This window comes from Oratosquilla oratoria, chromosome 40 (genome assembly GCF_046742065.1).
Source record: "Oratosquilla oratoria isolate Oo_2021 chromosome 40, ASM4674206v1, whole genome shotgun sequence".
In the NCBI taxonomy this organism is placed as follows: domain Eukaryota; kingdom Metazoa; phylum Arthropoda; class Malacostraca; order Stomatopoda; family Squillidae; genus Oratosquilla; species Oratosquilla oratoria.
Window position 1 is genome coordinate 19348228 of NC_134816.1, and position 9989 is coordinate 19358216.

Here is a 9989-nt window from a genome sequence, read left to right on the forward strand (position 1 = left end):
TCTCTCTCTCTCTCTCTCTCTCTCTCTCTCTGTCTATCTGCCTGTCTCTCTATCTGTCTGTCTGCCTGGCTCCCTCATGCCTATGCTCCGTTGCTCTCAAGATTTTCTAGTAGAATATTGAATATAGTTGGTAAAAGAACGCAACCATTATTTGCACTATATTATTGATACAAGAGGTGGTCATCTTTCCAATTTTTAGTATACTTTTTCTTTATTTTCCGCATTATTTAATCATAACAATAGACTAATTTGTGATACCATAATAGTCTAGTATTCGTCACATTAACTGTTGGCTCTCTTGAAATCTATGAACATTTGATATAAATACTCTTTATAATCCGGGTATCAAAGATGATCCAAATTCCTACTAAGGGAATATAATCCAATTAGATGAACCGGCTAAGACCTCTCTCTGAGAGTTAATGGTCTGAGTAGTGAAACTGAATTCCTTTATATTCCATTGTCGATATATGATGACATTTGTATACATGTATACATTTACATGCAAATACATATAAGTGTAGTGCTGCGGTTTATTCATGATAACCTGAGCTGAAGTCTCTACAGTCCTGTTCACATGAAGTCACTTTGCTGACGAAATCGAGATTTTCCAGAGTGAGCCGACGAGACAGAGGGTGGAGAGTGGACACCTGAAGGGGCAACAAACGGAACAATACGAACTTAGTATAATCCCAGTATCTCTTAATCAACATTTTATCCTTAAAGGTCTTCTCTTTGGTTGACCATCCAGTTTTATATTGTTGTAGAAGATTACGCTTGGTTATTTATATGAATGGAATGACTAGTCAGTCCAGGCGTGGTGATTCCATGCGACCTCATATAACGCGACTGCTAAAAACACGGCAAGGACCTGATGGTCGCCGATCCCATCACGTTCCCGCACCAAGTGCCATGACTCTGAAGAGTTACGAGACAGCACGCAGAGGATTTCATGATAGTAACGGTATCAGTTGAGCAGTAGGCGTCGCTCAAGTCAGGTCAACTGGGGCAGCTGCTTCAAACTGTGAGATGGCGAGTGATTGTGTTTTAGTGATCAGCGTCGAAGAGGTACAATCTCTACCCAATAAAATTGTTGCCTTACAGAAGACTGTTGAAGACCTTAGAGAGGAGAATCGAGTTCTTCGCTGGAAGACCCAAAACACGGACGACAAACCATGCTTGGAACCTGCGTGGAAAAAGGTGACAAACAGAAAACAATGAGAAGGTATAAAGTCCTGACCAGACCCGCTTGAATGCAGAAATTGATTCCAAGCTCTCCCTACCCACAGGTAAGATTTTGCTTGTAGGAGATAGCCAGGTGCGGTATTTAGACAGGGCCTTCTGCGACAAAGATAATAAGCATATGACCTAGGTGTATTTCCTTGAGCGTGGGTACATGATATTAGAGACAGGATTGAAGAGTGTATAGTCGAGGAAGGTGTGAAACCCATCATTTGTTTGAGTGGTGGTGGGAATGGCATATGTAAGTTAGGGAGTGATGAATTATTTGCGCGGTTTCGGGATGTGCTAGATAATATCAGGAATAAGTAAGGGGTTCCTGTTGTATATGGAATCATTCCGAGGTGTAGAGTTGGAGGAATGTGGCATTCTTTGGCTATTGCAATGAATTGCCGGCTGGCAAAATTTTGTAAGGTCAATGGATTGGCATTTGTCGACAACTGGGATCGGTTTTACGGAAAGAATCACCTATATACAAAGGACGGGGTGCACTTGTCGCCCAAAAGATTTTGGCTCCTTGCTGAATCCCTTAAGCGAGAAGTAGGCATCCTGCAGTTTTTTTTCGGGTAGATTACGTGGGAGTCGGGGGAGGGGGTGAGTATTGGAATATAGTTTATGCAATAGAAACAGCTCACACGAGGCCCAACTACACATGCACATACACACAATCACAGACACACGCACTAATTCAATCAATAATTCTAGCACATTTAAAGACCGGCTAACTCTGGGTATCATGATTGAAAATTTAACAAATCCAGCTGTTGCAGTCTGATGGAGTCAACAGGATCTATATATAAAGACGGAGCTAAGTAATACTCATTCGGCGTTTGGTGAAGGTGGAGGATTTATATCATAATGAGTAAGACTGTAGAAAGTATCACTCTCCAGTGTCCATTAAAATTAAATAGTGACAAATGTTCGTCTGTTATATCTTCTTTACTTAATGCGAGGTCAGCCTCATTATTGGCAAGACTGTCTGGTCCTGAATATTTGCCCAGGTAGAAATATTGACAAAGTCTAGTAAGTCATGTCCTCTGATAGTACCAAACTGGCAATAGGCTCTAATAGTAATTCTCAGCCGAATCCAGGTGTTGATAAGTTCATTTCCAGGCTACTGCTCATGACAGTGAGTTCAACTCAAATCCAAAAGAAAGGGAATGGAAATAGAGAGACAGTAAGAGGGCTGAAAATGAAAGGAAAGGCAAGTGAAATGAAAAGAAACAACGGGAAAGAAAGAGGCGGGAATGAAAAAAAAAACAGGAAAATGAAAATGAAGGGAAAAGAGGAAATGGCAAGTGAAAGGCTGAAAAAAAGAAGGTAGAAGGGAAGGGATGGCGCGCTGCTGCGTGGCTACCAGATGTCCCTGGTAGCATCTGGTAGCCACGCAGCAACGTCAGTCCGGACTCGTTCACGGGTGCGCAAAATAAAATTATGATCCTAACTCCCTCGAACTGGAGTGGACGGCAAATACGAAATACTCAGCATTTATTGGTGTTCCTTCAGTTTCGTGACTGATGACGGAGAGGCTTTAAATGTCGAGTACGAGGTCGACCGTCGAGGCTTCTTACCTAAAGGGGAATACATGCCCCTGCAGCTTGCTCTTCCATAACATCTTGTTCAACCTTTCCAACGAAGCCATAAATGAAGGATTCCTGTGCTTTTGTGGTAATGAGGCACATCTTTTGTGGTAATGAGGCACACATCCCGATCCTGCACTAGGTGCAGGATCGGGATGGGATTGGAGACCATCAGTTCCTTGCTGTGCCTTGGCAGTCGTGCTATATGAGGCTGCACGGAACATTTCCTGCAGACGTGTCAGTTCGTCATATAGTCAGTTTGTCATTCATTGAGTCAGGCCGTTAGTCTGTCAATGAATCAGTTAGACTGTCACAAAGTTACCCAGCCAGGCAAGCAGTCACTCAGAAAATCAGTCCCCTTGTCATTTGTGTAAACAATTGTGAGTATCAATCCCGTCTCCACTTCTTTGTATGTTATAGCTAGAATATAATCCATGATTATATACATGATATGCATAATGAAGACACAAGCTAATAGATATAATTCACAATGAAATGGAAAATAGTTTTGTTCCAGATAAAACCATATGTTCCAGAGGTTTTGTGGTAATATGATATTTCAATTGTGGGATCAAAAATAAGAGCTGAAAGGTCAACCAAAGAGCAGATCTTGAGGGATTAAATGTTGATGGAGAAATACTTGAATTACAATCAGTTCCTTTGTTACAGTTGACGCCTTTTCAAGTGTCCACTCTCCGCACCCTTGTCTCATCTTCTCACTCTAGAAAGTCTCGATTTCGACAGCAAAGTGGCTTCATGTGAACAGGACTGTAGAGACGTCAGATCAGGTTATCAGGAATAAACCGCAACACTACATTGACATGTATTTGCAAGTAGATATATACATGTATACAAATATCATCATATATTGACAATGTAACATAAAGGACTTCAGTTTCACTACTCAGACCTTCAAACTTATTGTTATGATTAAATCATGCTGCAAACAGAATAAATCCATACTGAAAATTGCAAAGATGACCTCCTCTTGTATCCTTACTGTAGTGTATGCATTCCTTCACCATCTATATTCAATATTCCACTTGAAAGAAAAGATGTTGATGATATGTAGGAGCAATGATATTGACCCTCATATGAGGTTAGGAGGACAGATGACTATTAAAGATGTGGTTGCATTTAAATACCTTGGCACTATATTGGAACCAAACATTAAAATGGATTAATATATCAAAGAAAGAATCGTGGTAGGAAATAGGTGAGTTCACGCTTCCTATCTTATATCAAATAAAAAAAAAAAAAATCGAGAAGAATGTGAACACGCACATATTATGGGGCAACCCTTTCGGACTAATCATCGACTGGAAGCCCTCTTTACACCATTCATTCCCAAAGATTACCGCCTTTCTTCGTCAATAGGCTGTCTCAATTTTCTGAAGGGTTCTGACAATGAGGGCATTATCACATCTTGATATATAGTCCCTCTTTCCAAACGTTCACGTCGATAGAACAATGGTTCCATTCTGAAGGAAATGTGTCCCGAAGACAGCCACTCGTAAAATTGACATTCCCGAAGTCCCGCCTAGAACTGCAGGCGATAGAGGCTCCCATCGTCAAACCAGATTTTTGAGATAGTCCTGCAAGTGCATGTCGGGTAGTTGAAAAGGCTATTTTGGCTAATTTCTCCAGCATTTAAAAGCCAAACATTTGGATTAGGACGAGGATGAAGTACAGTACCATCGACAAAACGCCTTGAAGAGGTCTTTATTCTATACTGTATTTCCAACACTCCTTATATATCATTCGGGTGACAAATATTTCATTACGCATACACCTAGGTCCTCGCTCTTTATTTTGTAAGAGAGACAAAGAGAGAGAGAGAGAGAGAGAGAGAGAGAGAGAGAGAGAGAGAGAGAGAGAGAGAGAGAGAGAGAGAGAGAGAGAGAGAGAGAGAGAGAGAGAGAGAGAGAGAGTGAAAGTATGTGTGTGTGTGTGTGTGTGTGTGTGTGTGTGTGTGTGTGTGTGTGTGTGTGTGTGTGTGTGTGTGTGTGTGTGTGTGTTTCTATGTATATGTGTGTGCGTGTGTGTACATAGACAGATGGACAGAGAGCAGGAGCGGGAGAGGGGAAGGTAGGGAGGAGAGGGAGAGAGAGGAGGATGGATTAATAGATGTGAAATTAAGTAGATAGACAGATAGATAGATAAATGTAGAGATATAGTGATGAAGAGAGAGAGACACAGAGAGTGATTGAGAGAGAGAGAAATAGAGAAAGTCCTGACAATATGCAACATGAAAGTGATACAGAACTGAAGGAGGAAGAATGAACAAGCGAATGTAATTAGAAAATCAGGCTCTGAGTATATAAGAGGAAGGCTTGGGCTTGTGAAGCAGAAACACTGGAATCGTCTGCTGCTGCTCCTGCAACTGTTATCATCATGAAATCCTCTGCGTGCTGCCTCGTGAGTCTTCAGAGTCATGACATTTGATGCCGGATCGGGATGGGATCGGAGACCCTCAGGCCCTTCCTTGCCGTGCCTTGACGGTCTTGTTATTTATACGAGGCCCCATGGAGCCTCTCCTGCCTGCAGACGTGTCAGTCAGTCAGTCCGTCATCTAGTCAGCTTCTCAGTCATTGAGTCGGGCCGTTTATCTATCATTCATTAAGTTAGCCTGTCACAAAGTTAGCCAGCAAGGAAGGCATCCACTCAGAAAATCAGTCCCCCTGTCATTTAGTAACTCGTTTAACCTGTAAATTACTGTCCCTTTCTCTTTAATGTTTGAAGGTTGTCTTGTTGCTGTGCTGCCTACTGTCGGTTGAGGGGCGCCCAAGCAGAAATTTTGCCCTGGCCAAAGACGAGAGAACTGTGAACACCGCTGAGGGAAAGCACACCTTGGACTTTGAGGTCGTCAATCACCAGAAAAGGAAAGAAATTGGCAAGCAAGACGATGGGCAGTCCTTCTCGGGCTCTTTCGAGTGAGTAATACTACAATTTGAGCTCACGCGCGCACTTGAACACGCACGCGAACACACACACGCACACACACACACACACACACACACACACACACACACACACACACACACGCACACACACACACACACACACACAGACACACACACACACACACACGCGCGCGCGCGCGCGCGCGCGCGGGCGCGCAAAATGAAATTGTGATCCTAACTCCGTCGAACTGGAGTGGTCGGCAATACGAAGGATTCGTAATTATTTGATGTTGTTTCAGCTTCGTGACTGGTGACGGAGAGGCCTTCGAGATCATGTACGTGGCCGACCGTCGGGGCTTCTTACCACAGGGAGAACACCTACCCGTGGCGCCCGCCCTTCCCTACCACCGCGTTCAACCTTTCCCTCGAAGCCATAAGTAAAGGATTCCTGTGCTTTTGTGGCAATGAATCTCAGTGTCAGCGAGATCGCTCTCTGTAAACATAGCATCCGGACTGCCCGAGACCATCCGAGTTCTTCTGCACCTCAAAAAGATGAGATTGTCTCTTCTCTTCAGTTGTACCATTAACATTTCCTTTATGAGTGAGACCAAAACGATGGTCGATCCACCACCCACTGCTAGTCTCTGGGTGTCTGCCACTCTTGTCCAAGAATAAATCTGGATATTTGTTCAACATTATGACTCCTCGTCTGTCTCTTATCTTGTTTAGGAATAAAACTGATTTTCGTGTAAACATTTGCGAGTATCACTTCTGTTTCCGCTTCTTTCTATATTGTGGCTAAAATATAGCTCCATGACTACATTCATAATCTATATGATTAAGTGGATATGACCATTAACTGGTTTCGGTAATTGGTGATTTGCTCAGTCCAAGAGATCCAAAGGAATGTTTACTTGAGTTGTTGTAATGACCGAGTGAAGGAAATCTACGTAGTCTTTTAAATGAACCGTGGGCGTTCTCCCTTCCTGGTATCTGTCCGTGTTCTCTTTTGTCTCTGCTTTCTCTTTTATCCCTCTTTTCTCTCTCAGCAGGTCCACTTTATATAGTCTGGTAGTAGCTAGAAACGTAAATTTTCATACCAGAAACGTAGTGTAGTGTGAACTCTGACCAATGAGCAAGCACATCAACTATGTAACCGGTGAGGGGAGTACGTTTTGGGTTGCTGACGAGAGAGAGAGAGAGAGAGAGAGAGAGAGAGAGAGAGAGAGAGAGAGAGAGAGAGAGAGAGAGAGAGAGAGAGAGAGAGAGAGAGAGAGAGAGAGAGAGAGAGAGAGAGAGAGAGAGAGAGAGAGAGAGAGTGAGAGAGAGAGAGAGAGAGAGAGAGAGAGAGTGTGTGTGTGTGTGTGTGTGTGTGTGTGTGTGTGTGTGTGTGTGTGTGTGTGTGTGTGTGTGTGTGTGTCTGTGTGTGTGTATGTGTGTGTGCGCTCTCTTTATTTTGTAAGAGAGATAGAGACAGAAAGAGAAAGAGAGAGAGAGAGAGAGAGAGAGAGAGAGAGAGAGAGAGAGAGAGAGAGAGAGAGAGAGAGAGAGAGAGAGAGAGAGAGAGAGAGAGAGAGAGAGAGAGAGAGAGAGAGAGAGAGAGAGAGAGAGAGAGAGAGAGAGAGAGAGAGAGAGAGAGAGAGAGAGAGAGAGAGAGAGAGAGAGAGAGAGAGAGAGAGAGAGAGAGAGAGAGAGAGAGAGACAGACAGACAGACAGACAGACAGATATATAGACAGATATACAGACAGACAGACAGACAGACAGACAGACAAGGAATGAATGAGAAATAGGAGGACATACATAGAACTGGAGGAGGTGGAGTAGGAAACAAAGACAAGTCGAAAGTAAGTTTCTGCATTTAAAATGGGAAGGCCTGGACTTGGGGAGAAAGGTATTGTGTAATCAATTTTATATAGGTCAAACTGCCAAACCCTTAAACATTAGAATTGAACAACACAAGAAAAATGTTAGCGATGGCAATAATTCTAGTGGAATATTCAAGCATATCGAAATAAATAATCATCCAGTTGATTGGGATAATGCCCAGGCAATCTATTATACCAACAACATAATAGCAAGAAGCTTAATAGAGTGTAGTTTGATTCATACCACCAGTGATCAAAATACCAACCTACACAAGGGGTTATATAAACTTGATAATTTCATTTGTCAAGAAATTAGTACGATAATATCAGGTAAAATGTAACCCAGCGACTATGACCTAATGTCGTCCTACAATCATTAGTGGAAGCATTGACCCTGGCGACTGTGACCTTGATGTCACCCCACCATCATTAGTGTATTGACATTGACCTTCCGCCCTCCAGGGGGTAATTGTCCGCTACCCTTATTCAAACTGTCCTTGTTCCTTTTTTCATGTATATATTATCTATGCATTTCTAGTTCTATGTTACTGGTTGCAACTGAAGATGTAATATACGAAAGCGCTCTGCTTCGTTAGTTTCTTTTTTCCAAGTGGTCTACTTTGCATAAAGTGAACACACGTAACCCGTGTTCTTATTAGCATTATATATATATTATATAATATATATATATATATATATATATATATATATATATATATATATACTATGATAAAGTAGTAGCCTCTATCTGTCTGTCTGTTTGTTTGCTTTTCTTGTTTGTTTATTTGTTTGTGTGTTTGTACACCGAACTCCTCCTTGGGTTTTGAAGATAGAACCCCATAACCATATGTTTTCTGATACCCTATCACTCCAGGTACTTGGAGAAACTATATTTAATTTAAAAAAAAAAAAAAACTATTTTGGTTAGGGTTAAGGATTAAAGTTAGTTGGTTTATGGTGAGGGAACACGCCACTACTGTAGTCTCCCCTTAAGTCGCGTATTATTTTTTGTGACATATGTATGGGGCAGAAACAATTGTGAGTATCAATCCCGTCTCCACTTCTTTGTATGTTGTAGCTAGAATATAATCCATAATTATATACATGATATGCATAATGAAGACACAAGCTAATAGATATAATTCACAATGAAATGGAAAATAGTTTTGTTCCAGATAAAACCGTATGTTCCAGAGGTTTCGTTGCAATATAATATTTCAATTGTGGGATAAAAAATGAGAGCTGAAAGGTCAACCAAAGAGCAGATCTTGAGAGATAAAATGTTGATGGAGAAATACTTGAATTACAATAAGTTCCTATTGTTACAGTTGACGCCTTTTCAAGTGTCCACTCTCCGCACCCTTGTCTCATCTTCTCACTCTAGAAAGTCTCGATTTCGACAGCAAAGTGGCTTCATGTGAACAGGACTGTAGAGACGTCAGATCAGGTTATCAGGAATAAACCGCAGCACTACATTGACATGTATTTGCAAGTAGATGTATACAAATATCATCATATATTGACAATGTAACATAAAGGACTTCAGTTTCACTACTCAGACCTTCAACTCTTAGAGGTCTTCCCTGTATAGCAAAATCGATCATCTTCGAGACCCGGATTACAATCAGTACTTATATAAAATGTTCATAGATTTTAGGCAAGCTAACGAAGGTGACAATCAACACTTAATGTTGTGAATACTAGACTACAGTAGTATGGTATCACAGCAAAACTTATTGTTATGATTAAATCATGCTGCAAATAGAATAAATGCATACTGATAATTGCAAAGATGACCTCCTCTTGTATCATTACTGTAGTGTATGCATTCCTTCACCATCTATACTCAATATTCCACGTGAAAGAAAAGATGTTGATGATATGTAGGAGCAATGATATTGACCCTGATATGAGGTTAGGACAGATGACTATTAAAGATGGGGTTGCATTTAAATACCTTGGCACTATATTGGAACCAAACATTAAAATGGATTAATATATCAAAGAAAGAATCGTGGTAGGAAATAGGTGAGTAGCAGAATGTGAACACGCACATATTATGGGGCAACCCTTTCGGACTAATCATCGCTCTCATACCTAATCCAACTTATCATCGACTGGAAGCCCTCTTTACACCATTCATCCCCAGAGATTACCGCCTTTCTTCGTCAATAGGCTGTCTCAAGTTTCTGAAGGGTTCTGACAATGAGGGCATTATCACATATTGATATATAGTCCCTCTTTTGAAACGTTCACGTCGATAGAACAATGGTTCCATTCTGAAGGAAATGTGTCCCGAAGACAGCCACCCGTAAAATTGACATTCCCGAAGTCCCGCCTAGAACTGCAGGCGATAGAGGCTCCCATCGTCAAACCAAATTTTAAGATATTCCTGCAAGTC